This window comes from Haliotis rubra, unplaced genomic scaffold (genome assembly GCF_003918875.1).
Source record: "Haliotis rubra isolate DU_JTF1 unplaced genomic scaffold, ASM391887v1 Scf12, whole genome shotgun sequence".
Lineage (NCBI taxonomy): Eukaryota > Metazoa > Mollusca > Gastropoda > Lepetellida > Haliotidae > Haliotis > Haliotis rubra.
In genome coordinates this window covers 4,253,256-4,273,265 of record NW_025765114.1, presented here as the reverse complement: position 1 = coordinate 4,273,265, position 20,010 = coordinate 4,253,256, and the positions used below count along the sequence as shown (strand labels likewise).

Here is a 20,010-nt window from a genome sequence, read left to right as displayed (position 1 = left end):
TGATTAGAAGGTTAATCTGTTGCTGGTTGCACAATGTGTGACATATATATGTTGTGTAGCTCTGATTAGAAGGTTAATCTGTTGCTGGTTACACAATGTGTGACATATAGATGACATGTAGCTCTGATTAGAGGGTCAGTCTGTTGCTGGTTACACAATGTGTGACATATATATGTTGTTTAGCTATGATTAGAGAGTTAGTCTGTTCTTGGTTACACAATGTGTGACATATATATGTTGTTTAGCTCTGATTAGAGGGTCAGTCTGTTGCTGGTTACACAATGTGTGACATATATATGTTGTGTAGCTCTGATTAGAGGGTCAGTCTGTTGCTGGTTACACAATGTGTGACATATATATGTTGTGTAGCTCTGATTAGAGGGTCAGTCTGTTGCTGGTTACACAATGTGTGACATATATATGACATGTAGCTCTGATTAGAGGGTCAGTCTGTTGCTGGTTACACAATGTGTGACATATATATGTTGTGTAGCTCTGATTAGAGGGTCAGTCTGTTGCTGGTTACACAATGTGTGACATATATATGTTGTGTAGCTCTGAGTAGAGGGTCAGTCTGTTGCTGGTTACACAATGTGTGACATATATATGACATGTGGTTCTGATTAGAGGGTCAGTCTGTTGCTAGTTACACAATGTGTGACATATATATGTTGTGTAGCTCTGATTAGAGGGTCAGTTTGTTGCTGGTTACACAATGTGTGACATATATATGTTGTGTAGCTCTGATTAGAGGGTCAGTCTGTTGCTGGTTACACAATGTGTGACATATATATGACATGTGGTTCTGATTAGAGGGTCAGTCTGTTGCTGGTTACACAATGTGTGACATATATATGTTGTGTAGCTCTGATTAGAGGGTCAGTCTGTTGCTGGTTACACAATGTGTGACATATAGATGACATGTAGCTCTGATTAGAGGGTCAGTCTGTTGCTGGTTACACAATGTGTGACATATAGATGACATGTAGCTCTGATTAGAGGGTCAGTCTGTTGCTGGTTACGCAATTCATGACATATATATGTTGTTTAGCTATGATTAGAGGGTTAGTCTGTTGCTGGTTGCACAATGTGTGACATATATATGTTGTTTAGCTCTGATTAGAGGGTCAGTCTGTTGCTGGTTACACAATGTGTGACATATATATGACATGTGGTTCTGATTAGAGGGTCAGTCTGTTGCTGGTTACACAATGTGTGACATATATATGTTGTGTAGCTCTGATTAGAGGGTCAGTCTGTTGCTGGTTACACAATGTGTGACATATATATGTTGTGTAGCTCTGATTAGAGGGTCAGTCTGTTGCTGGTTACACAATGTGTGACATATATATGACATGTGGTTCTGATAAGAGGGTCAGTCTGTTGCTGGTTACACAATGTGTGACATATATATGTTGTGTAGCTCTGATTAGAGGGTCAGTCTGTTGCTGGTTACACAATGTGTGACATATATATGTTGTGTAGCTCTGATTAGAGGGTCAGTCTGTTGCACGCATAGTGTGTAATTATTTGTGCCTACCTGACAGTGAGGAGTTGTTTCTGTTTTGGCAAAGTTTTGGTTTGAATGTTGAGAGATAGACATGGTGAGTATTTGATAACATTCAGTTTTTCTGGCATCGAAGTCATCCGTAAATATCAGTAGAAACCTCAGCTCACTGTGGGGCGGACATTGACATCGCATGATGCTATCAAACTTTGTATGACATATGATTCCATGATAGCATTTCTACCTAGACAAGAGTTATTCTGATTATAACTCAATAGTTGCCAAGTATTTGCCAAAATAGCTCTTTCCACAGAGGATGTTCAGTGAGTTCAAAACACAATCATGTATTGGAACCATGGCGACAAGCACAAATGCATTGTTCTGTTGGAACAAGCAGATTAGAATATTATTGGCCATCAATGTTCTGACCTTTAGGGAAGTAGTCCACAAGTTAGATTCTTATAGAATCCCTGAAAAGTGAAGCATTCACCTCAGCAGATTGATGGATAGACTTTGTCTTCTTTGGAAGAAGAGATGTAAGATGTTACCACAGTCTCGGACTGAGTGTGGTGAGCCGTTGATCATCCATGATAAGATTAGGTACTTTTATCCTTAAAGGGCTTTCAAACCTTGGATCATCTTTGAGCCTCTTTTCTTCCCGTCTTGAACTCAGGTGGCCACCCCTTAACAGTGGCGGAGGAAGGAGCATCATCAGCTCCTAAAGTTGACACCAGCCCTAGATGACTGGCTGTTGGAGCGAGCCCTTTCAGCTGGTGACACTTGATGACAGCGTTATTGCCAATATTGTCTATTTTGTCAACAGCGATAACCTAGTCACTTTGATGTGTGAAATATGCTGCTGACTTTGTATTTGGCTCAAATGCAGCCAGAAAGCGTGGAAACTATTCAATCTCATTATAACCAGATCTTAGTTCTCACTAGCCTAAACAAAGATCTGAGGACATCCCATTACAGGTCGCGGCAGAATTACCTTTCATCCATCCAGTCAGATTGCAAATGTGCTTCCTAATCATGCAAGCTTGTTACAGGCTGTACAGATGATTCCGAATGCTAGACATTGTCTATCTCTCCCTTCAACAGGATAAACATTTGAAACCAAAGAAACTTTCCGTAGCACGTGGGAAGTACTACCATACAGTCTTGGCCATCAACAGAACTCTCTTTCGCTCACTTGAAAATTTTAATTTGCGAAATTTGTAAAACTATATTTATCAGAGGGTAGCCATAATGGAGGTCTTCATTTCAAAACAAGTGACATACTCTTAAAAAAGCTGTTTCTTCATTGACTTAGGTCAACTTCCTGTTTGTCACTGGTCGGTCAAAATCCCCAGGTCAGTCCGACATCACCTGTAATGGGATGTCCGTTGAACTTTGGTGTGGGGACAGCAAGTGAACAGATCTGATTTTAATGAGACTGGGGACGTACTGTACTTGATGTATACAAACACTTCTCATCCTTCATGTTTAAACTTGAGGTGGGGTAGCCTAGTGGTTAAAGTATTCACTCATCATGCCGAAGGCCTGGGTTTGATTCCCCACATGGTACAATGTATGAAGCCTGTTTCTGGTGACCCCTGCCATGATATAGCTGGAATATTGCTGAAAGTGGCGTAAAACACAACTCACTCACTCATATTTAAACTGGGAACTTTGTAACCACCTCTTTTATTTATACACCGTTAATAGTACTTAAAATTTGCAGTAAAATCACGATACAACCTGTTCTTTCTTTTTCAGTTGCTAGTTTACAATATCTTACGTTATTTATTTTAAATATGTCTTTTACTTTTGTATTATGTAATCTCTTCAGGTAGGTTGTCACATATGTCAGATTGACATAGAGGGACCCTGCAACATTGATATAGATATATGATGATATAAATACACAGTGGTATATATCTTCAATGATATAATACAGTGATATGTATACCCTGATGTAAATACAGAGTGATATTTCTACAGCGATGTAGTACAGTGACATATATACCCAGCTGTAAATACAGAGTGATATATCTACAGTGATATACTATAGTGCTATATATGTTACAGGGAATATGTATAATCAGGGAATATGCATAATCCCTGAAAATTTCTGGTAATATGTGTAATGTCTGATTCACTAAGGGAATGTACATAATACCTAAAATTTTCAGGAATTATACATATTCCCTGGTTTTAGGAGAGGTTTTTTAGACATATTCCCTGAAACTGTTTGAAAGTTTAAATGCTTAACTTATTGACCATTCTCTCAGCCTCCTGGATCTGTGCTTCATTGGCTTGCTTTCTCTTAAGATGGATATCTTCCTGTCCAGTCTCAATTGTAGATTCAGATGGCGACTCACTTGATGCTGGTGTGGCAAAGTCGGTTTTAACACTTAAATCTTTAAAACTACACGCGCTACCCTTGTTGGAATTCATCCGAGATGTTGTTACTACAATCATTAAGTTGTTTTATCTTAACAAGCTAAAAGTTATATTTTTACATCAAAGGTGTCACACACAAAAACAAAAACATCTAAACTTTCAAACAGTTTCAGGAAATATGTCTAAAACACCTCTCCTAAAACCAGGGAATATTTAAAATTCCTGAAAATTTTAGGTATTATGTACATTCTCTGAGTGAATCAGATATTATACATATTCCCTGTAACATATGTACCCTGATGTAAATGCAGAGTGATATATGTACAGTGATATAGTACAGTGATATATATACCCAGCTGTAAATACAGAGTGATATATCTACAATGATATACTATAGTGATATATATACCCTGATATAAATGCAGAGTGATATATGTACAGTGATATATATACCCGGCTGTAAATACAGAGTGATATATCTACAATGATATACTATAGTGATATATATACCCTGATATAAATGCAGAGTCATATATGTACAGTGATATATATACCCGGCTGTAAATACAGAGTGATATATCTACAATGATATACTATAGTGATATATATACCCTGATATAAATGCAGTCATATATGTACAGTGATATAGTACAGTGATATATATACCCGGCTGTAAATACAGAGTGATATATCTACAATGATATACTATAGTGATATATATACCCTGATATAAATGCAGAGTGATATATGTACAGTGATATATATACCCGGCTGTAAATACAGAGTGATATATCTACAATGATATACTATAGTGATATATATACCCTGATATAAATGCAGAGTGATATATGTACAGTGATATAGTACAGTGATATATATACCCGGCTGTAAATACAGAGTGATATATCTACAATGATATATTATAGTGATATATATACCCTGATATAAATGCAGAGTGATATATGTACAGTGATATAGTACAGTGATATATATACCCGGCTGTAAATACAGAGTGATATATCTACAATGATATATTATAGTGATATATATACCCTGATATAAATGCAGAGTGATATATGTACAGTGATATATATACCCGGCTGTAAATACAGAGTGATATATCTACAATGATATATTATAGTGATATATATACCCTGATATAAATGCAGAGTGATATATGTACAGTGATATAGTACAGTGATATATATACCCGGCTGTAAATACAGAGTGATATATCTACAATGATATATTATAGTGATATATATACCCTGATATAAATGCAGAGTGATATATGTACACTGATATATCACTGGTACAAATATATGGCTGAGATGACAGTAAATGACGTTATCAAATTGTATTTGAACACTGGAACTGAACTCCACAAACAGATGTGAAATAATACAAGCCTTTTAATGATTGTCTGATGTTTGCCGATAAAGAAGACCATGTCTAACCAATAACCAGTATATGGAATACAGATCAAGTATACACACAAAAACATGCATGGAACCTGTTAAGTCTGTGTGTTTTAAGTTTTAGTTCAGAAACATTTGGGTCTTAATCAATAACGTTTTCAATAATTATAAGACTATTTGTGTAGCTAGCAATTTCCCTACTGTCGCATGAAGGGCCATGGTCCTCGCAATACAGGGAAATCCATCAAAAGGGTCGGCAAGATTCGGAGCATATGTTTGGCCCCCACGGAAATCGGCAGATAGGAGACACAGGCAAGGAGTGATGCCAATAATCTTCCACTATCAAGACAGATCAATTTATGCAAAATTAATAGTGTGCTATTGCATGGGCCACCTTTGTATAGCGTGTGTTTGCTGTTGGCCTGGTAGGGCGATAGAGCTGTGAATAATTAACAGAACACCTGGTGAATGCCACCAGTTTTTTCTGCAAATAGTTTTGAGAATGCAAGGTTCCCAACCTATTGTGAAATATGCCAATAATGTAATGAGTTCAATAAAACAAAATTCTCGGATTGATCAATCGCGAGTCTTCAAGGTGAAAAATTTTATAATTGATTTTTTATCAATATTTTACTACGGACGAAGCTGACCGTACTACAGCATGTAATATCAATTGTTTGTTTCACGATTCTTGCACTAACGAACACAAATAATTAATGTTTGATAATTCTTTTCTTCTTTGTTTTTGAAACAATTGATGACATATGGATGATGGGCCTTGTAACGGAACTTGTTCAAAGACACCCATTACCTTCCTTGTCTGTCATCTAGTATAAACACATTGCAATCAGTTGTCGTTCATAGCCTGTACATTGCACAGCAGTGTGTTTGTTACAGGTAGCTATTTCACAGATGCTGTTGTATGTTTCCTTTGATTGGTTTATTTGCCATGTGCTTGACTCTGGTCATGCAGGTGCCCCTTGAGGGCCAGCTAGCACTGCGGAATTGATTACAAGGCTCATAGTTTGGGATGCCAGATAATTGGTCACAAAACACTAGAAAGGTCCACTTGCACAAAAACATCTGGGAATCAATCATAAAACTAAAAGCTCTCCTTTGGAGACTAAACTATCATATGTATTTTTATGTTAAGTTTTTGTACATAAATGTTTGTAAATCAATGTAAACTATTTCTGCTAAATAGTCAGAAAAGCATAGTTGAACCCTAATCGAAATAAATTGTTTCTATTAACGGAACAAAATAATATAAAAAAATTTGTCATATTTTTTTTCTGTTTGTACTTTGTATGGAAGAGTATAAATGATATTTCTACCTCTTTTTATCAAAGCAAATTCCCCAAACAAGCATCTGAACATTCCAAGAGAGTAGATTGTTTGAGGGTAAAGGTCTTTCTTCATCTTCTTTATCCAGTGTATCATATCTCCATTTAGTTAGGATATGTATCCTGGATGCTGGAAATAGACAGCCAATCAAATTACTCTGTGCTTTCATGGATGAAACAAGAAGCAGTATTACTAGTAATAAATTTGACTTTTGCGTGTTGTCTTGTAGCATAAGGATCCCCCTCTCACAGTCTAATGTACTCAAGAAAACATATTTTCTAGCCAAATGTTCATAAATAACAATCTTGTGATCTGATTGAATACATCAGGGCCTGCTCAGCCAAGGTCATGACTGTCGATGTGGATCTACGCGGTATATCAGCATTCATCATAAGCAAGAAGCAGTACTGATTTAGTGGTAAGAGTGGAAGAGTGGAACTCACTTCCAAAAAATTGGTATTGTAGCACATGAGCTCCAAGGAGTGTCATAACAATACAGTGAGTGAGTGAGTGAGTTGAGTTTTACGCCACTTATAGTAATATTCCAGCAATATCATGACGAGGGACCAGAAACGGGTTTCACCCATGTGGGGAATCGAACCTGAGTCTTCGGTGTGATGAGCGAATGCTTTAACCACTGGGCTACCCCACCGCCCCAATAGCAATACAGATACTGGATAATTGAGGATGAGCTTTCTCAAGGTTGCTGTGTGATCAAGGTTACAACATTCAAAGCCTCAGTAAAGCTTCTATAAGATTTTACAAAGATATATGAGAGATATTTCCAAATATATCATACTCCATCCTTTCCTCTCTTCTTCTACCTTTCACTCACTCACTCACAGCCTGAAGTTGCAGCTCATGATTATAGATCCCCCCACTCCCTCAAATGGTATTTTACTGGTATATTGACTGAGAGTTTGCAACTCATGATTATAAATCCCCCCACTCCCTCCAATGGTATTTTACTGGTATATTGACTGAGAGTTTGCAACTCATGATTATAAATCCCCACTCCCTCAAATGGTATTTTACTGGTATATTGACTGAGAGTTTGCAACTCATGATTATAAATCCCCCCACTCCCTCCAATGGTATTTTACTGGTATATTGACTGAGAGTTTGCAACTCATGATTATAAATCCCCCCACTCCCTCAAATGGTATTTTACTGGTATATTGACTGAGAGTTTGCAACTCATGATTATAAATCCCCCCACTCCCTCAAATGGTATTTTACTGGTATATTGACTGAGAGTTTGCAACTCATGATTATAAATCCCCCACTCCCTCAAATGGTATTTTACTGGTATATTGACTGAGAGTTTGCAACTCATGATTATAAATCCCCCCACTCCCTCCAATGGTATTTTACTGGTATATTGACTGAGAGTTTGCAACTCATGATTATAAATCCCCCACTCCCTCAATGGTATTTTACTGGTATATTGACTGAGAGTTTGCAACTCATGATTATAAATCCCCCCACTCCCTCCAATGGTATTTTACTGGTATATTGACTGAGAGTTTGCAACTCATGATTATAAATCCCCCCACTCCCTCCAATGGTATTTTACTGGTATATTGACTGAGAGTTTGCAACTCATGATTATAAATCCCCCCACTCCCTCCAATGGTATTTTACTGGTATATTGACTGAGAGTTTGCAACTCATGATTATAAGATCCCCGACTCCCTCAAATGGTATTTTACTGGTATATTGACTGAGAGTTTGCAACTCATGATTATAAATCCCCCACTCCCTCAAATGGTATTTTACTGGTATATTGACTGAGAGTTTGCAACTCATGATTATAAATCCCCCACTCCCTCAAATGGTATTTTACTGGTATATTGACTGAGAGTTTGCAACTCATGATTGTAAATCCCCCCACTCCCTCAAATGGTATTTTACTGGTATATTGACTGAGAGTTTGCAACTCATGATTATAAATCCCCCACTCCCTCAAATGGTATTTTACTGGTATATTGACTGAGAGTTTGCAACTCATGATTATAAATCCCCCACTCCCTCAAATGGTATTTTACTGGTATATTGACTGAGAGTTTGCAACTCATGATTATAAATCCCCCACTCCCTCAAATGGTATTTTACTGGTATATTGACTGAGAGTTTGCAACTCATGATTATAAATCCCCACTCCCTCAAATGGTATTTTACTGGTATATTGACTGAGAGTTTGCAACTCATGATTATAGATCCCCCACTCCCTCAAATGGTATTTTACTGGTATATTGACTGAGAGTTTGCAACTCATGATTATAAATCCCCCACTCCCTCAAATGGTATTTTACTGGTATATTGACTGAGAGTTTGCAACTCATGATTATAAATCCCCCACTCCCTCAAATGGTATTTTACTGGTATATTGACTGAGAGTTTGCAACTCATGATTATAAATCCCCCACTCCCTCAAATGGTATTTTACTGGTATATTGACTGAGAGTTTGCAACTCATGATTATAAATCCCCACTCCCTCAAATGGTATTTTACTGGTATATTGACTGAGAGTTTGCAACTCATGATTATAAATCCCCACTCCCTCAAATGGTATTTTACTGGTATATTGACTGAGAGTTTGCAACTCATGATTATAAATCCCCCCACTCCCTCCAATGGTATTTTACTGGTATATTGACTGAGAGTTTGCAACTCATGATTATAGATCCCCACTCCCTCCAATGGTATTTTACTGGTATATTGACTGAGAGTTTGCAACTCATGATTATAGATCCCCCACTCAAATGGTATTTTACTGGTATATTGACTGAGAGTTTGCAACTCATGATTATAAATCCCCCACTCCCTCAAATGGTATTTTACTGGTATATTGACTGAGAGTTTGCAACTCATGATTATAAATCCCCACTCCCCCCCTCAAATGGTATTTTACTGGTATATTGACTGAGAGTTTGCAACTCATGATTATAAATCCCCCACTCCTCCAATGGTATTTTACTGGTATATTGACTGAGAGTTTGCAACTCATGATTATAAATCCCCACTCCCTCCAATGGTATTTTACTGGTATATTGACTGAGAGTTTGCAACTCATGATTATAGATCCCCCCACTCCCTCCAATGGTATTTTACTGGTATATTGACTGAGAGTTTGCAACTCATGATTATAAATCCCCACTCCCTCAAATGGTATTTTACTGGTATATTGACTGAGAGTTTGCAACTCATGATTATAAATCCCCCACTCCCTCAAATGGTATTTTACTGGTATATTGACTGAGAGTTTGCAACTCATGATTATAAATCCCCCCACTCCCTCCAATGGTATTTTACTGGTATATTGACTGAGAGTTTGCAACTCATGATTATAGATCCCCCACTCCCTCAATGGTATTTTACTGGTATATTGACTGAGAGTTTGCAACTCATGATTATAAATCCCCACTCCCTCCAATGGTATTTTACTGGTATATTGACTGAGAGTTTGCAACTCATGATTATAAATCCCCCACTCCTCTCAAATGGTATTTTACTGGTATATTGACTGAGAGTTTGCAACTCATGATTATAGATCCCCACTCCCTCCAATGGTATTTTACTGGTATATTGACTGAGAGTTTGCAACTCATGATTATAGATCCCCCCACTCCCTCCAATGGTATTTTACTGGTATATTGACTGAGAGTTTGCAACTCATGATTATAGATCCCCCGACTCCCTCAAATGGTATTTTACTGGTATATTGACTGAGAGTTTGCAACTCATGATTATAGATCCCCCACTCCCTCAATGGTATTTTACTGGTATATTGACTGAGAGTTTGCAACTCATGATTATAGATCCCCCCACTCCCTCAAATGGTATTTTACTGGTATATTGACTGAGAGTTTGCAACTCATGATTATAAATCCCCACTCCCTCAAATGGTATTTTACTGGTATATTGACTGAGAGTTTGCAACTCATGATTATAGATCCCCACTCCCTCCAATGGTATTTTACTGGTATATTGACTGAGAGTTTGCAACTCATGATTATAGATCCCCACTCCCTCCAATGGTATTTTACTGGTATATTGACTGAGAGTTTGCAACTCATGATTATAAATCCCCCCACTCCCTCCAATGGTATTTTACTGGTATATTGACTGAGAGTTTGCAACTCATGATTATAGATCCCCCCACTCCCTCCAATGGTATTTTACTGGTATATTGACTGAGAGTTTGCAACTCATGATTATAGATCCCCCCACTCCCTCCAATGGTATTTTACTGGTATATTGACTGAGAGTTTGCAACTCATGATTATAGATCCCCCCACTCCCTCAAATGGTATTTTACTGGTATATTGACTGAGAGTTTGCAACTCATGATTATAAATCCCCCCACTCCCTCCAATGGTATTTTACTGGTATATTGACTGAGAGTTTGCAACTCATTAGCTTCAGTATTTTCGCCTTAAAGCAATGTGTCATCAATTTTTCATTTTCTCTGTACAAAGTAGAATTGATTTTCTAAAGTGGAGACCTATAATGTTTGTTTCTTGTAGGTAGAGTCCTGATAAGTGGTTGCTGAAGAAATTGTCCACCAAAACAATTCCTGCTAAATATGACCCCACTTTATTCTTTGCCAGTGCGGCCAATTGATAGCAAAAGATTAAGTCTGGTCAAGGGGCGGTGGGGTAGCCTAGTGGGTAAAGTGTTCACTCGTCATGCCGAAGGCCCGGGTTCTATTACCCACATGGGTTAAAGGTGTGAAGCCCATTTCTGGTGTCCCCTGCCGTGATATTGCTGAATTATTGCTAAAAGCGGCGTAAAATCAAAACTCACTCACTCAGTCTGGTCAAAAACTCCCTGTGTTCCATTTAAGATGAAGTTGATCATTTTACCAATTTATATATAAATCATAAAAAAGAAGAATGAGGCTAACAAAACATAGCTTTCCATATTATATCTGTAATAAATTTAGTATTCTTATCAAATGCACTAAATCTTATAGCATTCTATGTCAAGTGATTTTGCTATTTCATTGCTCAAACAGCACTAAATATAAATATTTTAGTATGTCATGAATACACTAAGAAGGATGTTTTAGAACACCCAACTGTTATATAATTAATTTGTCATGGAATTCTTTCACATTACTACAGTTTCTGTGTCATGTCATGGCTAATTAGCTATGTAATATGAAAGAATTGATAACTCTTTTTGAGTAGTATAAAATAATGCAACTTATCTTTTAGAACTAACATTTATTTTCAAGTGATTTATAATCTGTGCTAAACCTAGGCCATTCACTAGGCCCTGTTCTGTTATAAATAGCAGTAAATGCTATTTGGAATACCTTTAGACATTTGAAACAAACATGGGGAAAACAAACTCACACAAGCCATTAGAAACACAGCAGACCGTAGTAGTAGAACTAGAGTAATGCTTAGTCATGGAAAATAATATTTGGATAAAAATTAATAGCTCCATTTAATTTGAAAAGGCGCCCTGGTGAGATAGGAGATTCAGACAATGTAGACATGCTTCCAATATTTGGGACTTTGGCATTACAGAAAAGGCATGGTGGAAAGGAAAACAGTACCTTTCAAGGACTGTTGGACAGACTCCAGTAGGCTTTTTTTCAGAAAATACAGTGTTGAGGAGAAACAAAGACTGGCACCAGTCTAGTGAAAGACCTGACCCATGTTGTAATGGTGAGAACGACCAGTAGGACGGACAAGCTAATGAAAGTTTTCAAGACATACTTCTGCTATCTAATCAATGGGTCCATACCACCGCATGTTCGAGTCCGGCTAATTGATTATCTCGTCTGCGAGAACACTCCACCTGCTGACAACCTCTAATCAGTATATATTGATTAGAAATCAATGATGATCAATTTCTTGTAAGATGCGATAAATGCTACGTGCCCTGTGCGCCTGAGTATTGATGGAGTAAAACGTAAAAACGCCTTGGAGGATTCTGCTCACAGAACAGGTGTGTGGAGGGTAGTATACTAACAGGTGTGCGCCGCCCACGGAATAGGCTGTGGATCTAATTGCAAGTGGTGTCATGTCTTCTAGTTGGAACCTTGCAGGTGGCACCTAAGTCATTACTGTACCGAGTTGCCAGCACGGTGTAATTGTGAATTGTATTGGAATAAGAAAAACCATTGAAGGTAGTTGGTACTCTGAAGGCAGTGAATTAAGAAGGGAAGGAATCGCAGCCGTGGGTATTTGCCATTGCTGTCATTAATTTCCTGACAGTGAAACATGTTTACAGGTTGGTTATTAGTTTTATTGCTGAAATAAACATAATTAATTTCCATGAATATTGAAGTTTGTATGTATTTTTCTGGGATATCAGGGGATGTTAGTAACTACATGCAATTTATGCATATATTTATTTAAAAAATATAATTATTGATCTTAGAAAATTCATATTTTATATGCATATATTTGTATTTAAGTTCAATTCATACATTAATATATGAATGCGATATTAGGGTAGTCGTTTATTTTGTATAATGTGTGTATTGCCTAAGGGCTGTAGGATCAAATACCTTGACAAATATGCTGGACAGATTAATTTTGTATAATATTTAGTTAAGTGTTTTATTTCATATTTGGTTTATATATGTATTCTATTATATGTGGTAGTTACAGATGCAGATCGGAGGCATATGGTGCCATTTCTTTTCACATTCTGTTATTAACAAATGTATATTTCACTTTTGTATACAGCACAACAGGTGTGTGGTATTCACGTAAATAAGTACTGTGGTGTTCATTTCACCAATGACAACTTTAATTATAGACACTCGATGTAACACCTGAAACAGACATGCAAAACATAATATATATCAACCATAAATTTCCATTTCAATTGTTTCGTGCCTATTATAATTTCGGAAAAAGTTTGGATTCTGAACAAGACTGTGGAGTGTAGCAGCTTGCGCTTGCCACAGATGTGCAATGGTAGAGATAACCATTGTTTAAATTAAACTTTCCCTTAGTTATGGCCGGCTGGATGTATATCAGAAACTGGCAACATATGTAATGGTAATTAAAAGCGTTGTCGCTTCATATAGACCATAATAACCCAGCATCACATGACTGCTTCTGTGAGCCAGCTGTTGCATATGTGGTGATCATCATCATATCATTGGAGTGGCTGCTGGCGACAATTAGACAACACCAAGCTGATATTAACAGTAGCATAAACACCTTTTTGCATTGCTGATCTAGCTAGTAGTTGAGGCGGTTTTGGACAAGGTGTATCACCGTAGCGACATGCTGTTTTTGATTTCAGTTATTTCCTTACAGACAAGATGTTCTACATCTCTTTTGTGTCACAAAAGATTTTTCCGGTTTAGGGGTTTTAAATGCTAATCGTCTGTTTGTATGATGTGATTTGAATCAGTTGATAGTGTTTGCTCTATCATAACCCTGCACCATGGCTTGAGACCTGTTTGCTGGTTATAGAGAGAGGTAAATTGTTAGATATATCTGTCAGCTGTTGCACTATGGATATTTCACAAGACAATACTCGATTTACAATGGACCTGCAACAGTTGGATCTTGAAAACAAAAAATAGTACACTCAAGCTGCATTAATTCCAATACAATTTGAAATTGGAAAAATTTAATCTTTGAAATAAAAGTATATTTGAGTTTCAGTAGGACTTCACAGAAAAAATATACATTTATATTCATAGATTTGTTTATTTTGTTTAATGAAACTTTGTTTAATCACAACTTGATGAATGGATAGTATTGTATCTACCTCTAAAGTATGGTCACTTGCCAGGATAATGGTAAGTGTATAGGTCACTCTAGTCTGTCTCACAGTCCCTGAACCACACTAGTTTCCCTACTGCCTAACCCTCCCTGCAATGCTAAAGTACTAAATGAAGCAAGTCTAGATTTCCTCAGGTTTGAATCTCTGGTCTCCCTGGGTCTCCTTTTCAATTTAAATGGTTTTTTGTTACTCTCAAACATATATGTTCAGAGACTAAGCATTAGTCTAAGGTCCCTAACACAACTATGTGTAGGAGACATGTAATGGATCAGGTAATGGCTGGGTGACAAGGCAGATATTCTTTAATTGTACCAAAATAGCATAAATGTTCTTATTTTTAAATGCGTGAAAAATAATACTAACTTGTTGAGGAAAGGATAGGTATTACAAAAATAAAAACAATGGAGAAAAGGTTCGAAAAACAATTTAATTTCTTTGATTCTTTCAAACAAATTCCTCTGTAGACAGAAAAGCCCAGTGTACACTTGACTAGTTTTAGCCATAGATACACTGGTAATTAACAATACATTTTCAGTGTTTATCTTCAACATTTGTAAATTTTGTTCATATCATTTTCACTAGTTCTCTGAATTATTAATGAATTCATTTTGACGATAATGATTATCTAAGTGAAAACATATGCTTGAGCCATTGGAGATGAATATTGTATTTACAAGTTACTGAATTACTGAGATTGTTCAAGGAAGATTTTTTATTTTCCTTTTAAAGCATTTTCATTTTTTGGTCATTACATATGAAATGTCAAAGCTAGAGAATAACTGGTCCTGATTAATCAGTCAAACCAATCATATTAGGCATAATAGGCAGTGTAGCTGTGAAATTTATTTGAAAATTTGATTGAGTGAGCGAATTTAGTTTTACACCGCATTTAGCAATATTTCAGCAATATCACGGTGGGGGAAAACCACAAATGGGCTTCACACATTCTACCTATGTGGGGAATTGAACCCGGGTCTTCGGCGTGACGAGTGAATGCTATAACCACAAGAGTACCCCACCGGCCCTTGAAAATAAGTGATGACACTAGAGATATAAGCCAAATCAGAAGCATAAAATTTAATCAATCTTGAAACAGCATCTAGGTAAAATATACATGAGCACTTTGTTGACCAATATTATAATAATGGTTTATGTATAATTTTGATCATGCTATTGTTTTTGTACGTAGATATTTTAATTCTTTTTTCTTAGAAAGTCTTTGTTAGGTTTAGCGACATAATTTAATTGCACTAATGATTAAAAGATTGCCAGATCCGACCATAAACATAGTCTGAGTAAGATATACACAGGGCTCTCTGTAGACTGAATGTTGTGTATAAATGACATTAACATGCTTCACATACAGTGGGTTTACCAACATCATTAAAAGGCATCCATCCGTAGGGGCCACCTGCAATAACGGCCGTATTGTTCCAAGGTGATAAAAGGATGATATGGTGTGCTCACACAATTTGACATTGATCCTAAAATTATTCTCTTGTATCAGCTCATGATAAAAAATCATTTTGGGCCACCTTTTCGGACGTACACATTGTTTTAATTCCTGGCTCATAACTGTTTTGTTGATGTTAGTGATTTTCCGAAAGCCCTTTCACAACTAATAGCCAATTTTTCCTCATTATATCAGATTTAAATGAATTTTTAAGGATAAGTTCTTTTATGAGGCTTCCCTGAATCCTTTAAGGACTGAAACAACAGAAATATGTTGAGTAATAGCATTAGCGCAATAAACCACAGGCTTTGTCTTTATTCACATCGGATCACCTTCGCCTCTCTTCTGGCAACACGTACATGTTGACGACCTCGTTTTTATCAGCGCTGTCCACACTGCTGCGAGATGTGTGGAAATTACTTGCTTCTCGCCAGCTGCACAAGTATCAATTAGAAAATGTGTTAATTTTGGGTTGCACATTTCTCTACTTAGCTTATCAATGAGAGACAGTGCACATTTCCGTCCAGATCGACGGCTGCTGCAGATCGTCCTGGTGTTAGCTTGAGCTTTGACATGAAACATTTCACTTTCATACCCCTAGGATGCTCAATTTTGAAATCATTTTGGAAGCTGTGCATGTTTAGTCCTCATTGTTTTCAGTATGAAAAGTGATTACTTATTGATTTAATATTCTATGGCTCTCTGGAATCTTTTGAGAACGTCACTTCTTTGGTCTCAGGTTGGGATTCAGTGGTTGTTGTTGTTGTTGATGATGATGAAGGTGGTAGATGTTGCATTCCTGCAAACAGCAGGTGGATGCTGCCATATGAAGAAGCCAGGAACTTTCTGTTTCATTCCATTTGAAACTATTTGTTTGAACCTTGAGGCTGTTTCATAAATGACTCTGCTTGAAAAACTCATGTTGTTTTCCACAAAAGTGTGAGATATTTTTATGAATTTAGTTCTTTATGTTAAGTTGTAATTGAATTTCATGATAAGAAGACAGAAAAGGTGTTCACACAACAAACTTTTTACTTTGATGCAAAATAGATCGGGGAGCAGCAGGTCAAAATGGCCGAACAAAGTGGTTAAGACTTTGAAAGCTAATCTAGAGAACTCCTGTAAACTTGTCAATATGTTTTACATTTGCCACCATAACAGGTGGAAGACTAAATGATTTTAAGAAAGTGTCCAGGACTGCGCATCTTGTAAAGTCCTTCACATCACAGAAAGTGTCCAGGACTGCGCATCTTGTAAAGTCCTTCACAGAAAGTATCCAGGACTGCGCATCTTGTAAAGTCCTTCACATCACAGAAAGTATCCAGGGATCACAGAAAGTGTCAGGATCTGAAAGTCCTTCACAGAAAGTATCCAGGACTGCGCATCTTGTAAAGTCCTTCACAGAAAGTGTCCAGGACTGCGCATCTTGTAAAGTCCTTCACAGAAAGTGTCCAGGACTGCGCATCTTGTAAAGTCCTTCACAGAAAGTATCCAGGACTGCGCATCTTGTAAAGTCCTTCACAGAAAGTATCCAGGACTGCGCATCTTGTAAAGTCCTTCACATCACAGAAAGTATCCAGGACTGCGCATCTTGTAAAGTCCTTCACAGAAAGTATCCAGGACTGCGCATCTTGTAAAGTCCTTCACAGAAAGTGTCCAGGACTGCGCATCTTGTAAAGTCCTTCACAGAAAGTATCCAGGACTGCGCATCTTGTAAAGTCCTTCACAGGGATCATCTAGCCTTGCTTCATTAGGACATTTTCATTACAGTAATATGGTTCAGGGAATGTCTAGACTTGCTTCATTAGGACTTTTGCAGTAATATTGTTCAGGGAACGCCTAGACTTGCTTCGTTTAGGACTTTTGCAGTAATATTGTTCAGGGAACGTCTGGACTTGCTTCGTTTAGGACTTTTGCAGTAATATTGTTCAGGGAACATCTAGACTTGTTTCGTTTAGGACTTTTGCAGTAATATTGTTCAGGGATGGTGCGACACACTAGGATTCGACCACCATTGATTGTGCTTGTTTCTGTTATCACTGTGTGACATTCTGAGCACTTGATGTAAAAGGGGTGTTTCATGCTGATAAGGCATTATAAGCCCAAACATACTTCAAAGGGCTTTCAATGAAAGCAACTGATTGTGATTATGGGTTCAGATTCTGATTCACTCTGATTATCTTTCTAGAATTTTGACAACACCATACCTGTGCTTGTAGACATCACCAAATCTTTTTCCACACATTTAACAGCCACTTACTCACTTAAATCTTCATGCACTATTTCAGACGATATTGAACCAAGATCATGTATCTATTAAAAATGCATTTGAATTTTGCATCATTGGTTTCAGTGTTGTTGAACCAAAATAAGACAAAATCAGTATCAGTTTTGTGTCTTCACCACACTGGTTTTCCTGTCTTGAATGTTGTTGTTTACAGCTAGGTTGGTCTAATTAAACTGGACAACAGCTGACAGGGACATAAATAGACATGATTACCTTTTTGTGTTTCTGTGTCGTAAATATTGTATATTAGGAGCTTTGGTGAATATAATACATATTTTTTTCATAGTGACATAAAATATTTACAGTACAGAAAAAGAGAGAATGGGAATGTGTGAGCAAATGTCATGTCCACATCTGAGGTTACGAAAAGAAAAAAACCTCATAAATTCTCTTCTTAATTCTTTAATGCAATGGGTCTCCTGGCACCCTGGGCAGGAATCCCTATATGTGACAAGGATTTCTGTAATACAAAGATAATTAAATACAGGGTTTTACATAGCTCTTCGAAACCGGAAGTCCTGGGGACTCAGGGCATATGTATTCTGAGAGTCCATTTCGAAAATTTGGAGTCCATCAATTTGCATGCAAACATTGATCATGGATGCTTCCCATTTGATAATGATTATGTTATAATATGTGTTACTATCAATGTCATTAGAATACTGATTGTAAACAGAATGTTTATATTTTAATATGGGATATCATTACAAACTCAGAAAGTTCTTTGCCAGAAAAAAGTTATATTGTGTCCACAAGGACGACAGGATTTTAGTTTGGGGGTACTTCATAAAATTTCTGCGTCCAATACGCAGGAATCACGCGTTCCGTAAAACCCTGTTAAATAAAAGAAAAAGACGAGTACCGGTAATAAGCTGATTATAATGTCATTCATTTGGCCTGCCTTGTGTTTGTTTGTGGATGGCGCAAGTTTTTGAGTGAGTGAGTTTTAGTGTTACACTGCTTTTAGCAATATTCCAGCAATATCTCTTTTTTACAACAGAAGTTGGGCTTCACACATTATGCCCATGTCGGGAATCAAACCCGGGTCTGCGGTGTGACAAGTGAACGCTTTAACCACTAGGCTACCCCAGGGCCCCCGCAAGTTTCCTTGAACACCTGGTGTCATCGCTGTTTCATGGTTATTTGTGATCACTAGCTTTTTTATACAGCGAGAATTGTACAGTTGACTCTGTTGTCAGCAGACGTTTGGTTAATATGGAAGTGGTTTTGATTTGGGTTTTTTTCTATAGAATATTCAAGATTTAAGTCTGTATTATTCTGAATGGATGAGCTTTAGAATCCATGAATGAATCCAAGGTTATCATATAGTGCTAAATGTGGTATAGCCATGTTTGTCTGTATGATCACCTGCACCTCTGAGACCCATGTTTTTGCTTGTTGGGGACACTAGTTAATAGACAAACAGGCAGACACTGAACTGATGTATGGAGATTTAAAAGTGCAAACAGCATTTGGTGTCATTATTGCTCTTGTCTCTAAGTAGAAGCTAAATCTTTGTGTATTTTAATGTGTAATCATTTTGTGGTTGTGTCAAACGTCAGATAACTTGAAGTATTTACACGGGTTGCTTCAAATCAACTTCACAGTTTCAAACCATCTTTGTGTCATTTTAACCCAACATATCTAACCTTTTTTCTGCAGTTACTAAAAACTTTTTTTTTCAGGTCTGTTTTTCCTTTGAATTAATATGTAAATGTTGATGAGTACTCAAACGGACTTGTAAATTCAAATCTGTATCTGATGACATACATGTATTATACCTGTGTACCCTAGTATGATACTGTAACCAGAAACTAACAGTAAGAAAAATAATTTTTGTCATGATAG

At 37.1% G+C, this 20,010-nt stretch overlaps 1 protein-coding gene and 1 long non-coding RNA gene across 2 annotated transcripts in view; one reads left to right on the top strand and one right to left on the bottom strand.

Annotated features, from left to right (window-relative positions):
• LOC124262907 (protein CBFA2T1-like) overlaps positions 1–20,010 on the top strand; it is a 149,475-nt gene that overhangs the window by 63,112 nt on the left and 66,353 nt on the right.
• Positions 693–18,795, bottom strand: LOC124262915. Its single transcript, XR_006894724.1, has 4 exons — positions 18,648–18,795; positions 7,498–7,500; positions 2,585–2,589; positions 693–704 (listed from the first exon to the last, which is right to left on the bottom strand). It is a non-coding gene; the product is annotated as an uncharacterized LOC124262915 (long non-coding RNA).